This window comes from Physeter macrocephalus, chromosome 19, assembly GCF_002837175.3.
Source record: "Physeter macrocephalus isolate SW-GA chromosome 19, ASM283717v5, whole genome shotgun sequence".
In the NCBI taxonomy this organism is placed as follows: Eukaryota; Metazoa; Chordata; class Mammalia; order Artiodactyla; family Physeteridae; genus Physeter; species Physeter macrocephalus.
In genome coordinates this window covers 85,723,634-85,740,444 of record NC_041232.1, presented here as the reverse complement: position 1 = coordinate 85,740,444, position 16,811 = coordinate 85,723,634, and the positions used below count along the sequence as shown (strand labels likewise).

Below are 16,811 nucleotides of genomic sequence, written 5' to 3'. Positions count from 1 at the left end.
TCCTTGTACATCTGGGACAGTTGGTCTAGTAGTTGTAGTTTAGCCATCTTTGGAAAGAGGGAGAGGGGAGACCAAATGCATAGCCTGACCAGTTCAGAGAGCATTGGACTCATTTCATTTAATGTGGCTTCAAACCGAAGCCCCAAAGAGGCAGCAGATCCGAGAAGGGAATGCTGGGCTCCAAGCCAGGCATCCTCAGCTCCTGCGGCCACCTCACCTCCAATGCCCCTTTCTCCAACCTCTGGCCGTCATCCTGGGACAAACCCCCAAAGAACCCACAAAGCTGTGTTCACATTGGCTTTGGATAACGAGCCTAAGGAGCCCTTCCGCTCTTTCCAGTGACCCCCAGGCTTCAGGGCGGGGCCTGGAGTGGGCACGTGAGCCAATTCCTGCACAAAAGAGCAAGTTGATGTGGCGTCTGTTTCCCGGTTTACACCAGCCTGGGAGTCAGACTATGGGCACAGCAGTAGACAGTGGGCTCCGTGCTCACCTCCACCCGAGGCTCCCAGGCTGCTTCAAGAGCAAGTTGATGTGGCGTCTGTTTCCCGGTTTACACCAGCCTGGGAGTCAGACTATGGGCACAGCAGTAGACAGTGGGCTCCGTGCTCACCTCCACCCGAGGCTCGCAGGCTGCTTCCGGTGGCCCTGGGAGTCTGGGGGGTGGGTGGGCTCCGCTCCGGGGTCTCCACTCCTGGCCGAGCAGAGGTTTTGGTGTCAGGCCGATGCAAGTTCATCCACATTTTTGCGTGTGTAAGCACTTCGTTTTTTATCGTGGGATCATAGTGTATGGATGGACCATTCATCTGTAGATGGACACTTGCGCTCTTGCACTTCGGCTGTTTTGCACAGAGCTGCCATGAACCTGTGCCAACTTGAATTTTTTGTCGCTATTTTCAGTTCTTTTAAAAGACACAGAAGTTTCTTTAAACCAGTATTTTTAAAGAGTTTTGATTCGTTGTCAACGTTAAAAATTATCCGTAAGTCTCTTTCTACATTTTCTTAAAATATTTCCCGGTTTGGGCCAGACTCCGGAGGGGTTGTGTTCATTTCTTCTTTCCTGCAGCCATTCGCAGGTGGGCCTGGTCAGGATGTTTCCTGTGAGCTGAACAAAGGTATTTTAGCTTAAGACACAGGCGTGGGAGGCGGGGTTCCTGGAGATGGGGGCCATTATGTATACTTTAAGCCACAGGCAAGATTCCTTTAGTGATTAACGTGTAGGTAAAGCAATAGAATACAAAGGTTGCAGCAAAGGAAATGACCCAGTGCGGAGTCAGGTTTGCTCTTCCCTGTTCCACATGGATGTTCGGAGTAGCTGTATTTGTAATAAGCCCAAACTGGGAACATCCCAGGTGTCTGTCAGTGGCTGGTTATGCAAGCTGTGGTCCACCCACACAATGGGACATTATTCAGGAATAAAATGGGATTTTGTTGCTGCAACTACCTGGATGAATCTCCAGAGAATTATGCTGAGTCAAAAAAGGCAACCCCAAAAGTTACATACTGTTTGATTTCATTTACAGGAATTCTTTTTTTAAATTGAAGTATAGTTACAATGTTGTGTTAATTTCTGCTGTAACGCAAGGTGATTTAGTTATACATATATATACATTTTTAATCTTCTTTTCCCTTATGGTTTATCTCAGGATATTGAATGTAGTTCCCTGTGCTCTACAGTAGGACCTTGTTGTTTATCCATTCCATAATAATAGTTTGCATCTCTATTCGTGTGCACCATTTACGTAAATTCTTGATGCGATAAAATCATAGAGATGGAGGGCAGATTAGGGTTTGCCCGGAGTAAAGGAGCGGGTGGGGCTGCAGAAACCTGGTTGTAGATAAAAGGGCCACGACATTGGGGGATGCGGGGATGGACTCGTCCTGTGTCTTGACTGAATCCATGTCAGTTTCCTGGTCATGCTTATTGTACCATCATTTTGTAAGATGTTACCATTGGGGGAAACTGGGTAAAGGGTACATGGGATCTCTGTAGTATTTCTTACAACTGCATGCAAATTAACAATGATCTCACAATAACAAGCTTCATTAAAAACAACAACAACAGAAGTATGGGTGTACAAATTTGTATGATTAGCAATAGAAGGTCCGAGGTTCCTTCCACTTCTGACGCACAGAGCTTCTAGCACAGGGAAAGTGGTCTCTCTTCCGCCCAGGGTCCGTTGGCCATTTTGGGACCAACCTTTCTTGTTGCTGATGGACATTTTTGAAACCCAGTCACGGCTGCAGGCACTCAAATGAACACTTATCCCCAATAGGAAATATGGGGCAATGGCTGTGAAGAGACCTCTGTGTTTCTCTAAACTGTTGAGACAATTCATGGGCTTCTCTTCCTCCACAGAACCTGACTTGACCCTTGCAGTGGAAGCACGGGGTAGGAACACACACAGCCATCATGGAGCGACTCTAAAGAGCATCTCTCACCTCTAGTCCACCTATGTAAGGCCACGTGTAAAAGGCAGTGGGGGAAATTCTAAGCTGTCTCGACAGACGGACCCTAGTGAGGTCAACACATCTGTGCAACAAAGTGTGTGACCAGGGAGACTGAGTTCTTCAAGGCTCTAATTATGATTCCGTCACAAGATCAAGAACCTGCCATAGACTTTTGTTTAGTTACTGTTCCAGTGAGCTGATTACAGGAAATTAAAGGCAATTGGCACATCTATATGACGTAAGGATTCGGCACAATTTAGCTGGTGATGGTTTTGGAAATACAGTATTAACCAGAAATTTAAAAACCCTCAGCTTTTAACAATATTATTTCATTTTATGGAACCGTATGGATTTGTTTATGGCCCTTGACCACCCACTGATTGATTTCACAAACATTTATTTGATACTTCTGTTATTCTCACCCACTCTTATCAGGCAAGGCCTTGTATTTTTGCATCTACACTTTCATGGAAGCCTTTAATTTTTGGCAAACATTCATCCCAATATATTGAAACAAGAAAAAAGGGAAAGAAGGTCTCAAAAACATATTCTTTCTCTTCTGTTCATGCTTTCGTGATATTTGGCACTAATAGAAATGACCTTTAGGTTCTGCATGAGTAAACATTACAGAATAAAGGGGAAAGATTCCTCAGCTCAGAGCTGGGTTCCCTACACGGAGGGTTTAGATATCTTTGCATTTTTATTTCAATAACTTCCCTCTGATGAGTCCATGTTTGCCGTGCCAACAGTTTCATTTTCAAATAAGGTATCTCGTACATGGCAAATCTCAGAAAAGTCTCGTTATTCTCCTGATTATTTTCATTACTTTCACTGTTGCTTTTCTGCTGACATGGAATCAGTTAAATTGTTCTCAAGTCTAGCTTAGACTGAGATGTTTGTGCTGAAAAATATATGCACTGAAAAAGGAATGCTTACTATGAAGCATTTTGTCCACAATTATATCCTCTTCTTTTTTATGTAAACGTTTATATTCTATGCAACGATATTCTTAGATTTTAATGTTTCATTAGTTGAATCCACTCTCCAAAATTTTCATCTACGAATTTTGCTCCCTCCTGGACCAAACTTACTGAAGGTGAAGTGCCATTTTCTCTCCCCCTCCCACAGAACTCGTCATGTAGAGCAGATGCTAATGAGACGTGACAGGGCAAGGGTGCACAGGTGTATTATATGGGCTCAGATTGGCAACCCTGCGATACACACAACACAGGCACACGCGCGCGCGCGCACACACACACACACACACACACACACACAGCCAGGCCTGATCAAAGACTTCCATTTGGTTGAACTTGGCAATGATTTTGAAATGTTGACAACTGTCCAATTAAGATCACCCAAGCCATTTCACAGGCTCAAATTTGGATGCAGGTCTCAGAACAGAAGGAGAGAGCTACTGGCTACTGCCCAAGTGACTTTATCATTTATCATTGGGTTAGCGATGCTTTATGAAATGGAGCCACACCGAGACGGGGAGTGGAGGGGGTGGACATCCAACTCTAGAAATCATTTCTTTTCACATTGACCTTGATTTGAAGGAAGAAAATAGATTTGTCTTTTCTCTAAAATGTGCAGAGAAGGAGCTTGGTTAGGTTCCTTTAGTTTCTGTTTTTCATGCTACCCTTTCTTTCCCCACCAGCTCGGGAGGAGCATCATGCCTTTCAGTGGGCAGGGCAGGGTGGGGAGACGGGGCGAGGCGGGGTTAGTTCTCCAGGTCTCTGAACTGCTGCATTTCCATGTTCGGTCACGGTGATGTATTCTGTTGCTACACACCCTGGTGATGCCCGCTTTTCACTGTCCGTCCTTGGTGAAAGCTTCATGTGTCTCTTGTCTTCCTCTTGATTTTAAGCCTGTGAAGAGCTATGACTGTGTCCTCTCTATCTTGGTCAGTATTTTTGCACCCAGCACAGCATCTGTCCAGAGCAGGGACTGAATAAGTGATACCAACACATGGAGAAGGACAGATGATTTGGGTGCATGAGAATGAAACGTGATTTTTCTTGAGTGGCCATCTTGATTGGAACTGTAGCAGAACAGAGAAATTCAAATTATTTACGGAAAACGGTTTCTTTGTAATGTTAGATTAGTTCTCTATCAGCAGATGACTCAGCTGACATTTGAACTGAATCCTTTTAGTTAGAAAAATGAATATTCTGTTTCCAGGAGGGATTCTGGTCAGCACAGTTACCCCAGACTTCAAGGTGAAGGTCTGGGAACCTCTCTGCACACACAGGAGATGCCGGGAGAGTGCTGTCTGGGAAGAGGGCAGGCCACGTGCTGCTCAAAGCCCTTCATCCCGGCAAGAGGTTCCAGGTTATCAGTAAATTCATATCCAGGGAGTCGTAGAAATTAAACCCCCAACTAACTTCAGGGTCTGTTGTAAGTATGCAAAGCCACTCAGGTCAAAGCTGTAAAGCTCATCTGACAATACTCCTAATATGCTTCTGCAAACCTCCCAGGCCTCTGAGTTTCTGGAACAAAAAAAAGCAGCAATACCATTTTGGACTGCTTGTATGTCAAGACCACAGGATGTCAGCTGTGCAAATCGAATGGTAAATTAAACAATAGTTATGAAAACGCCTGGAATGGTAAAACTGGTGCAGTCAAGATGAAGTGCTGAAATAATCATCTCTGGAAATAATGAACTCCCATGCGGTGTGTTTGGTAGATCAGATGTAAAAGAGAGTATGTACTCGAAGTGAAGCGGATTCATTTGTAGTCAGTATCTTAGTGGGCTTGGAACGTGAGATGTGGTTTCTTTAAAAGAAACACATTATTATACCACTTGCTTTAATTAAGTAATGCTTTGTTTTTCGGAGTGTCAATAACTCAAAAATTATCCAGAACCAGAACTCACTGCTTAAAAAAAAAAAAAAGTCTCAAAATCATTTTAATAAAATGTGAGTAATGAGTGTACAACTATGACTGAACAGCAAACAAATCATCCCCCCAGTTCTAGGGCTTTTGGTGGGAGAGGGTCTGGCAGACCCGGGGATGGTGAGGCTCCGCCACTGCGAAAGCGGGAAAGTTCCAGTGGGTGCAGGAGGGGGTCCTGGCCGCTGCTCTCCAAGCCCAGCTGCCCCCTCGCTCCTGAGTAATGACGCGGAGAAGGCGTGAGGAGCGCTGTCGCCGGCTCCGGCCACAAGGTGTCGCTACACTGCTCGGTGTCCACCGGCGTCACCGCGTGTCCTGCTCCCGGGATCAGCGGTGCCTTTAATTTCTGGGTACACGGCTCGGCTCTCCGGCATCTTTATTGGAGGTGAGGCACAGGGTGCAGGCGGAGGGCGGGGGAACTCTTCCTGTCTACATCCATGTAAATCGCAACATCATTTAGGAATTCCGCGATATGGTACCCCGGAAACGCAGCAGGGGCTGCTGTAAAGACGGGAAGTATGAATAGGCGTCAGCGAATAGCGACCTGCACCCACACGGAGCAAATACACACACTGATCCTGAACCACACGGGTTTGAACAGCACCAGTCCCTTTACAGGAAGGTCTGTGTTCAATAAATACAGCACCTGTCTGTCTTCTCATTTTGCAGATCTTTCCATTAAGTACGTGTGGGGAGAAATCGTGTTCGATTAGAGATCGCGGTATGTAAAGATCAAAAGAACTGGGGTTTGAGTCCTGGTTCTGTCCAGTCTCTTTTGGCTTCCTGTCCTCGGGTGAGTCATTTATCATCAGTTCCTTTGTTTCAGAGGCAGAGGTGGCGGGGCCGGGCAGGGAAGGGAGGGGGTCTGCATCCCCACTGTTATTCAAGGGTCAACTGTACACGTGTGTGGAGAGGCTTTTGGTCCCCAGAGTAGGATTCGACAACTTCCATTACATTTTGGTGAATAAGGTCTATGCAAGTGTGTCTTCCCTGGTGACCTTCAAATGTTAGGGGTGTTTAGGTGGTCAGAGGGTTAACAAGGGCTGGACATTTTGTCCCATCAGAGGGTGGCAAATTAAGTGTCAGCATTGCACGTGTACTGGATCTCAATGCAAACACAACAAACACAACGGGACTCCGAGTCATGCTTCTAAGTGCCAGAACCTTCCCTCCTTTAGAGATGCCGCCCAGGCCGGGGACCCGTGTCTTTGCCCTGCTTCCTGGGGCCTCTCTTCCTCCTTCCCCTCCCCACCCAGCAGGGGAGTCTGGCTCCGGGAATAACAGACATTTTACTCATCTCACCCAGGGAGGACAATTGTTCAAGCCCAGTTTTCCCGGGAAATGCAGAAGGGCGATTTTGCGGCCCCAGAACTGTGCAGTTCATGAGGACTTGAGTGTGAGACTTGTGGTCCCGGCAGGTGGCTGCCTGGTCTCAGCACAGGGGGGCCCACCCTCGTGATGGAGGCCTCGGCCGCCAGAGATCCATCTCCTGGTTATTTCCTCCTCTCTGCCGTAAATCACTCTCCCCAAAGCGGCAGGATCTTCTTTCACACTCACAACCAAGCCCGTCTTTTAAACCGATCACCTTGACAGGATAGATAAACTTTTGAAAAAAATGGCTGCATGCTTATCTGTCTGTCTCCCTAGGAAAGGGGGTGTAGGGGCTCACACAGTTATATGGCAGGAGGACAGGACACCAGACAGAGTGTCAGGGTGCAGAATGGTGTCCGTCCAAATGGGGAGCGGTGAGGGAGGTGGTGCTATTAAAATTGTGTACATCGAAAATAATATAATAAAATTACAAAACAACATATATTTTGTGGGTTAAATCTTTTTTTGGTTTGCTTTGTTTTTTTGTTTTTTGTGGTACGCGGGCCTCTCACTGTTGTGGCCCCTCCCGTTGCGGAGCACAGGCTCCGGACGCGCAGGCCCAGCGGCCGTGGCGCACGGGCCCAGCCGCTCCGCGGCACGTGGGATCCTCCCGGACCCGGGCGCGAACCCGCGTCCCCTGCATCGGCAGGCGGACTCTCAACCACTGCGCCAGCAGGGAAGCCCCATGTTAAATCTTGAAGCAGTGTATTCTTACTCTGACCCAACTATCAGGGGTTCAAAATCAGTTTCTGCGTAGTTATGTTTTTTTTCTTTTCTGAAGGTTTGAACGCATCCCGAAGAGACGGTTGTTCAGTGGCGCACCTGGCGCCACATTGCCTCTTATGAGTGGTTCAGCCCTGATTAGAAGCGGATTGGGGTTCGTTCTGCATGACAGTTATCCAATTTTTTAAAACCCTATTGGATATTTTTAGGCCTAATGTACATGCACTTTGATGGAGGAACTGTGACTAGTGAGTATACAGTAAGAGCACAATAAAATACTGAACATGCAATCCAGGCAGACCTCATTTTATTGTGCTCTGCTGTATTGCATTTCACAGGTATTGTGATTTTTTTTTCCAAACTGAAGGTCTGTGGCCACCCCGCATTGAGCATTTCTGTCAGCACCATTTTTTTCAGCAGCATTGGCTCATTTCATGCCTCTGTGTCACATTTTAGTAATTCTCGTGATATTTTAAACTTTTTCATTATTATTATACTTGTCACGGTGATCTCTGATCAGTGATCTTTGCTGTTACTACTATGACTCATTGAAGGCTCAGATGATGGTTAGCATTTTTTAGCATTAAAGTATGCCCTTTTTTTTAGACATAATGCTATTTCACATTTTAATAGACATTATAAAAGTAACTTGTATTTGCACTAGGAACCCCCAAAACTTGTGTGACTGGCTTTATTGTGATATTTGCTTTATTGCGTGGTCTGGAACTGAACCCACAACATCTCTGAGGTCTGCCTGTAATAGCACACGGGATTTTTCTTGGCCTCTATGGATTTGGGTGATCAAATACCCCGCAAATATCTGTCAAGGTCATGGTGGGCCTTGTCTTATCAGGACAGCCATTCTCACCACGGGCAGCAAGACCCTCGGGCCACTGCTGAGTCGTTCTGTGATGCATTGCTTCACAGAGCTACAGAGTACAGCTGTGGCCTGGAGGTTTCCCCAAAGTATGTACAGTACAACCAGAAGTGTTAGTGTCCCAGAAGAAGGTGATGCATTGCCCCATGGGCCCCTCTTCAGGGCCACCCTTTTCCCAAGGGCAGCGTGATAAAGCCCATAAGGACTCTAGGTTCTCACGATGGACGGGGACCTCAGTCTTGTATGTTATGTAAACAGTGATGTCCCTCCAGGTCATTCACAACCTCGCACAGCAGGGCCCCAAACTTCCTTTCTATCCCTGTTTCCTGATGGTCCTCATTGTGGGTTGAATTGTACCCGCTGAAAAGATTTGTTGAAGTTCTGATTCCCTGTGAACGTGACCTTGTTGGAAATCAGGCCTTTGCAGACGTAATCAGGTTAGGATGAGGCCATAACTGAGTAGGGTGGGCCCTAATGCTCCCAAGAAAAAGACAGTTTGGACAGAGACACGCGGAGGGAGGGTGGCCATGGAAGACAGAGGCAGAGACTGGAGTGATGCTGACACCTCGGAGTGGTACTCTGAAGGTGGCCTCAAACCACTAGGTGCTGAAGAAGCAAGGAAGGATCTTCCACCTGGGCCTTTGGAGGGAGCAGGCCCCTACCTTGATTGTGGACTTCTGGTCTCCAGAATACCTTGATTGTGGACTTCTGGTCTCCAGAATACCTTGATTGTGGACTTCTGGTCTCCAGAATACCTTGATTGTGGACTTCTGGTCTCCAGAATACCTTGATTGTGGACTTCTGGTCTCCAGAATACCTTGATTGTGGACTTCTGGTCTCCAGAATACCTTGATTGTGGACTTCTGGTCTCCAGAATACCTTGATTGTGGACTTCTGGTCTCCAGAATACCTTGATTGTGGACTTCTGGTCTCCAGAATACCTTGATTGTGGACTTCTGGTCTCCAGAATACCTTGATTGTGGACTTCTGGTCTCCAGAATACCTTGATTGTGGACTTCTGGTCTCCTGAATGATGAGACAATAAGTTTCTGCTGTTTTAAGTCACCTGGCTTTTGGTAGTTTGTTCCAGCAGCTCCAGCAAAGGAATACACCCCATTATACATACATTACGCTCTCATGAAACCCAGGTCCATCAGGTTCCCTGGCCGGGCTCCACACTGCCCCCCTCCCAAGCAACCTTCCTCTGCCTCTTCTTTCTGCCCCATCACCTCTCCTCCTGCCAAAATCCCATTCATCATTCGAGCTCCATCTCAAAAGCCTCCTCTGTGAAGCCTTCTCTGATCTTACATATGCTGAAGAATTCCTCTTCTCTAAATTCCCACAGGACACTGAACTTTCCTCATAGCGTTTGTATTCTGCATTCGATTATATTTATCTCTTCCCTGTATCTTATCTCTGTGAGATTAAAAGGTCTTTGAGGGCAGAATATGTACATTTTCTTGTCCTGACATCCCTAAAGCCTGTCACGTGCCTGCAGGAGGGCATCAAAATATTGATACATTGAAATCGTTTAATTCTAGATTGACAAGCTATTTGGAAATGACCAATGCCTGAGATTCTTTCAATACTCATTAAGTTTGATCAGTCTGCTTAGTTCTCTCTTCTACGTGGCTAGTTCCATGCAGCATTAGGAATGGACCATCTGTCATAGCACTGGGATATGGCAGATGTCCAGTGAATATTTGTTGAGTGTTTGGATGCATTTGTGCTAATATGACTAAGAGATAATTCTCACCCTGGAAAAGCTTCTAGTCTAGTAGGGAACAAGTAACCAGTATTTCAACCGGGTGTGGAACACGTGGTGATGGACTTTGCATGGTTTCTCCATAGCAGAGAAACTCCTAGCTCAGCTCCACAGAATATTAGAAAATTCCTGAGGGGCTGGTGCACGAGCTGAATCATGAGTGACAGGAAGGACTTGGGTGGGTGAAGAAATGAGGGGGGTCAGGGAGGTGTGGAAGGAAGGGACGTGCTCTGGACACGTGCTCGGCATTTTCCAGTTTATCTTCTAACCCAAAGCAACCTTTTCTAGTTCCTTGTGTCTTTATTCAAGATGATGAATCAATTTATCAGGCCCTGGACACGGTCAGATTTTAAAAGACGGGGTGCTCAGGGCAAAAGCCACAGGTGAGTGTGCAAACAAGACATGATGACCTTGGAGATGGGTTGAGTTGATGGATTTGGAGCACTACGAGCGGTCCTGAGGGCAGATGATAAACTTTGATCATTTTGCTAAATACTCACACATAGAAAATGTACATCAAATTCGTAGGACATTGAAAGAAATGATTTCAAAATCCTGTTCATGTTGACCGCTGTATACAAGCTACACAGAATATTCTTCAGACCAAAAGTGTGAACCCGAGTGAACTGTCCCGGCCACAAGCAAAATTTTGATGAAAATGATGATAGCGATGGTGGTGGTAATGACACCGTTGGTACCTACAAGCATCATGAATGACATGAACGGGCCTTGAACTGCTTAGACTGCTCTAAGACCTGTACATATATTATTTCATTTAATTCACATATAGCTTAGATGAGCTGTATTTTCATATCAGCTTAATTTGATTTTAATGTAATCTAATCAATCTAAATTAATTTAATTAACTAAATTAAGCTTTAATTCATTTAATTTTTATTAAAAAGTTAAATGTCAATATTTTAATTTAATTCACACGCAGCTTTAGGTAGGTAGTGTTTGTGTCCCCATTTCATAGATGAGGAATCAGGGATTCTGAATGTCTTGTCCATGACACGACGCAGCTTGTGCCGGGGCAGCTGTGGTTTCCTGCTCCCTACCGGCAAAGCTCCACATCCTCAGGGTCGTGACAGCAGGATGAATGTTGGGCTCTGGGGGCTGATAGACCTGGCTTTGAACTCTGGCTCTTTTCTGGATGTGCAGTTCTGGGTGTTTTGCTGAAGATTCTGCACCTTAATTTCATCCTTTGTGAGAGCAGCTAACTGCCCCCTCATCCACTTGCCACCAGGATGAAATGGGGTGAAATCTATTAGATTCTCTGACTGTTTTTCAAAAGTAACATCTTAGGACGTTAGTTGTTTGAACTCTTGTTCAAGTCTAAGAATTGTTGATACCAATGGACGTTATCTACAAAACAGAAACAGACTCACAGACATAGAGAACAGACTTCCTTGCCGAGCGGGGACAGTGGGGGAGGGATAGATTGGAAGTTTGTGATTAGCAGATATAAGCTTTCATATATAGAATGGATAAATAACAAGGTCCTACCGTACAACACAGGGAACTATATTCAATATCCTGTGAGAAACCAGAATGGAAAAGAATATGAAAACGAATATATACATGTGTATAACTGAATCATTTTGCTGTACAGCGGAAATTAACACAACATAGTAAATCAACTGCACTTTAATAAAATTTAGAAAAAGATATAAAAAGACATAAGAATCACTGATGGAAGAATGTTGTAAAAGGAACGTAGAATTTGGACACAACACATTCAAGTCCTTGGTTCCCCGTAGCTGGTGGACCTCGGGCAACGTAGTTAGCTCTCTGTGGCTTGTGCTGAAAATATTGACCACGCAATTGGAGCTGCTCAGGCAGGTGGCGGCCTGCCTTCCAGCAGAACTCAAAGAGGCCCTAACCAGAATAACCACCGTTTGTCACTTTGTGTTTACACCACACCTTTGAGGTAAGTGGGGAAGATGCTAGAATTCCCACCATAGTCGACAACAGAAGCGCAGAGGAACACACCCATTTTCCCCAACCTCCTACCAGGTCAGGGTGTGTACCCTTCAGCTGTGCCAGGTGGCTTTCTGAGTTTATTTCCTCAGTGGGCCCTTATTTCCCTCCGTTTGTGTACCCCAGGTCTTAGATGTGTGTGTGGCCAGAGGTCCACGGAGAGCCCAGGGCAGGGCTGCCCACTGGATCTGGACTTTCTCATCATCCAAGGCACCCCTTCATGATTCTTTTATCTCGCTTCCAACTGGCACCATCGGCTCTCGGTTTTAATTGTATGGGCCACATTGTTTGCAGTTTATTGTATGGGATTATTTCTTCCTGGTTCATGAGGGTTGTTTGGACCTCTATCTAGGATGTTCTTTGCTTTGTTTTGGGGGCAGCGATTATGCCCTATATTTCCATGGGTCTCTGTGGTTAACCCCCTTTGACCCATAGTTATAGGTGCTTAGTAAACCCTTTTCCGTGAAGTCAGGGAGCTCATACTGAACCTCTGATCTTGCCCAGTGTGCTGGGCCTTCTCCAGGGGGGTGGAGGTTCCATGAGGAATTGGGATGCCCCCTGATGCAGGTTGATGGGCAAGGACCTGATGGAAGATGGTTCATGATGGAACCACTTTCCCAAAGGTCATAATCAAGATTGTCTTACTGGGCGACATAATCAATAACATTTGAAGAACTCAGATCCAAGGGCGTCCTGATCCTCCACGTCACTTTTAGGAGTGATACTAGTCATGCAAATCAGTGTCACTTGCATCATTTTATGAAGAAGAAACTCACTGGGAAGCTCCGAAGTTCTCTGTGAGCTGCGAGGCCATCTGAACTGGCCCAAACCCTTCTCATGAATTATTCTCTCTGGCCGCGGAATTACTCTTCCTTGAATTTTTCCAGCTGGAACATTCACAGTACAAACTAAAATTTCCTTTCTGGGTTCACTTTTGTTTGTCTCTTTACAGGTAAAAAATAAAGAATAAAAGTGTTGCACCAACATGGATGGATCTAGAGATGATCATACCAAGTGAAGTCAGTCAGACAGAGAAAGACAAATATCATGATATCACTTACATGTGGAATCCAAAAAAATGACACAAATGAACTTATTTGCAAGACAGAAACAGACTCACTAACAAACTTACCATTACCAAAGGGGAAAGGGGTGTGGGGAGGGATAAATTGGGAATATGGGATTAGCGGATACAAACTACTATATATAAACTAGATAAACGAGGTCCTACTGTATAACACAGGGAACTATATTTACTATCTTGTAAAAAACTGTAATGGAAAATAATCTGAAAAAGGATATATGTATGTATATATATATATTTATGTGTATATATAAATATCTATATCTATCTATCCATCTATCCCTGAATCACTTTTCTGTGTACCTAAAACTAACATAACACTGTAAATCAACTATACTCTAATAAAAAGATAAAGAATAAAAGTGGGTATGGAGGGCTTCCCTGCTGGCGCAGTGGTTAAGAATCCACCTGCCAACGCAGGGGACACGGGTTCGTGCCCTGGTCCAGGAAGATCCCACATGCCGCGGAGCAGCTAAGCCCGTGCGCCACAGCTACTGAGCCTGCGCTCTAGAGCCCGTGAGCCACAACTACTGAAGCCCACGCGCCTAGAGCCCGTGCTCCGCAACAAGAGAAGCCACCGCAGTGAGAAGCCCGCGTACCACAACGAAGAGTAGCCCCCGCTCACCGCAACTAGAGAAAGCCCGCGCGCAGCAACGAAGACCCAACGCAGCCGAAACAAAACAAAAAAAAGTGGGTATGTTAATCCTAATCATAAGAGTGTTTCCTCCCTCCGACCTCCCCTCTTCCCCCTACTCCTTGGCCCCCTCCTCCCTCCCTTCCTCCCTTTTTTTTCCCTTCTTTCTTTTTGTGCCTGTTTTATCAGATGGAGATGAAATAGACAATCCCCGGAAATTCACAAGGCTCTAATTTCCCGACCCCCTTGTGAGGAGCATATTGGGCGGTGTCCTCATAGCTGGGGTGGAGGGCTGGAGTGCCCTCTGGCTCTAATTCTCCGGCTCCGGGGCCGGTTCCCTCCATGGCACTGACAGGTCCATTAGCCCCGTGAGCGGGGCTGCCCGCAGGCTGGGGTGCCGTCCTGCTCCCCGTGTGCTGGGCGCCTGGGCGGTGGCATTACCCGCGTTGGCCCACCTCCAGCTGGTCCCGTGGGATCTCACAGGATTTTTGTCTTAAATGCAACCAGGAGGCAGGACAATAAGCTTTTTTTTCTGGGAAAACTCCCTCCCTCCCCCCAACCCCCCACTACAGAGCCATCATCCTTTCAGTGTCCTAATGGTGCTTCAGACAAAGATCAAAGTCTCCCAGATAAGCGTTCTTTTACACAATGTTCCTGACACTCCATTTTGTAAAGCTTTTTTGGGGGGTAATAGAACATGTAAACATGCCGAGTGCGATGGACGGGCTGTCACTTTTCTCTCTCATCTTCTCCTCTTTGGCTGCAGTAACCAAGGACGCAGGGCTTCCCTGACTTGGCCAAACTCACACGCAGAAAAAAAGTGCGCGGAAAAAATGTAGAACTAATGTCCCGCGAGGCCACCTCAAACGTGCATTTCCTTTGGCACTTGATGGCGTTTTGGCTTTTCTCTCTTTACATCATTTGTGAAACCTGCCTCTAATCAGCGCCCCTCCTAACAAACAAGGCAACGACCGACCGACGTCTCAGTCACTGGAATCGGTCCGCAAAAGTAACACATAACAAAAACACAAAACAAACGGAAGTTGAAGTCTTTGCCGGTTTCTGTTATATTTTCTCCCCAAATCTGGGATAATCAGCAGCACAGATATAAAACTGCAGAGCACCGTTGAACAGTGTGAGGACAGATCTTTCAGATCTTTTTTTTTTTTTTTTTCCCCTTTTTTCGGTAATTACAAACAGATTTTGATTATGCTGGCGACTCAGGTTTTTGCTTCTTTGCGTTTGGGCCTGCCGAGCTCGGCACGTGAAAGTCACCGTGTGCTAGCTGGGGGAACAGCAGCTGTCTACACCGTCACCACCTGAGGGCATGTTTTCGGGGGTTTTATGGTTTTCTTTTAATCTGTAAAACAGCCGGCACCTTCCTCGCTCGGTGGAGGTGAAGTGGCTGTTTGGGGCTTGTCTGGGGCGTGGGGGCCCCTGTTGGTTTCTGCCTTTGCTCCAGCGGGACCTCATCTGGAGCCGGGGGCGCGCGGTGTGTGTGGCTGTGCCGGAATCGAAAGGATTTCTGGAAGGTGATGGCGGCGCCTGCTCCCCAGGGCCTCCGGGGGTCCTGCGTGTTCTGGTCCCGGCCTGCCTGGCAGCCTGGGAACTTCACTCTCTAGATCCTGGGCCAGGACGTCTGCTCCCCAGAATTGGAAGGCTGAGGAGGGGGCTCCCTGTGGGGAAAGGGAGGGGAGATGGGGGCTTAGCGAGCCCCGGTTGATTCACAGGGCCCAGGCCAGCCCCCTCCGGTCCTCCCCGCGTGTCCTCCTCTGCCCTGATGATGTCACCTCTCTGCCCCCGGGAGCTCTAAGGTGGGACGTGGCAGCTGGAGGGCCTGGAGCCGGGGGTCAGCCTCCCCACCCCCTAGTTATTGCTCCATTGGCATTTTTCACTAGTTTCCTTGAGTCTCCTTTGTCCATTCTCGGTCACCGAGAAACAGGAAGGCTTACTTTTAGCCTGGTGCTTGCGACTTTCCCAACAGCCCCAATCTCCCACGTTTACCAAGGAGAGGAGGCCCTGACCTGTTCATTGGGTCTGCATGGCCGGCCTTCTGGAGGTGCTCCGTACAATTCAGTGCGAATTCCAAAGTCCCAAAGTGTGCTATGTCCCTGGCCTTGTTTTTTATGAGTGTCATTAAGGCCCAGCTGGGGTGCCTGGAGGCCCCCTGACCTGCCAGTACAGACTTGTAAGTGTTTCTGAGCCCTCACTGCTTCCACTAGATCCCCGCCCTCCATCTGGGCAAGATGGGAGCCTTTCACTCCGTGTTAAAGGCCCGGTTCCGCTCTTTTGCATGAAAATTTTTCATTAAAAAAAAAAAAAGAAAATCCAAAGAGCCAAACTGCTGAGTGAGCAAAGGACGGGGCGGCCTCGCGGCGCTGGGACCCCTTTCAGACCTGCTCGGGGGGCCGGGGTGGCCCAAGAAAAATGAGTCGATGGTCTCAGCCCGGTCCCTAACGAACGGTAGTAGATCACATCACCAAAACCAGACACGCATAATTTGGCACCAATGACAGCTGCCTCCCCACCGAAGCGCGGTGCTTTCATGTCTGGACTAATGGGAAGCCTGGAAGTATCTCTGGCCATAAGCTGTAAGGAGGGAGCCGGTGGGAGGAGGGGGCAGGTGCTGGCGTGGTGTCCACGGAGGCCAGGCGTGGGGTGCTCCAGCCACCGGCCGGCGTCCCACCCCTGCACCGCAAGGGCACCGCGGGCCAGCAGGCCCCTCCCCGTAGCACTGGCGGCCACGGGGACAAACAACCATAAATCAGGGCCATCCTGATGAAATCAAGCATGGATGGCAAGTAAGTTATTAGCCGCCTGTGAAACTAATTGTGATACTGATACACTCATTTTTGCAATGTCTTTCAAACACCAGTTGTGATGGGAAACAGCTGTTAGATCCAGGGGAAAAAAATAAAAGGAAAGAAAGAAAAGACGAGAGCTTCGAATACGAAATCATAATAATGTCTGTCTTCTCTGTTCCCTTGCACAAAGGCTCTTCGATTCCCTATTCTCCTCGAGACAATGACTCCCG

At 47.1% G+C, this 16,811-nt stretch overlaps 1 long non-coding RNA gene across 1 annotated transcript; it reads left to right on the top strand.

Moving 5' to 3' along the window:
• Positions 1-6,035: 6,035 nt before the first annotated feature.
• Positions 6,036-13,242, top strand: LOC129391605 (uncharacterized). The gene is made up of 3 exons (XR_008616031.1): positions 6,036-6,136; positions 7,496-7,591; positions 13,012-13,242. It is a non-coding gene; the product is annotated as an uncharacterized lncRNA (long non-coding RNA).
• The last annotated feature ends 3,569 nt before the right edge of the window (positions 13,243-16,811 follow it).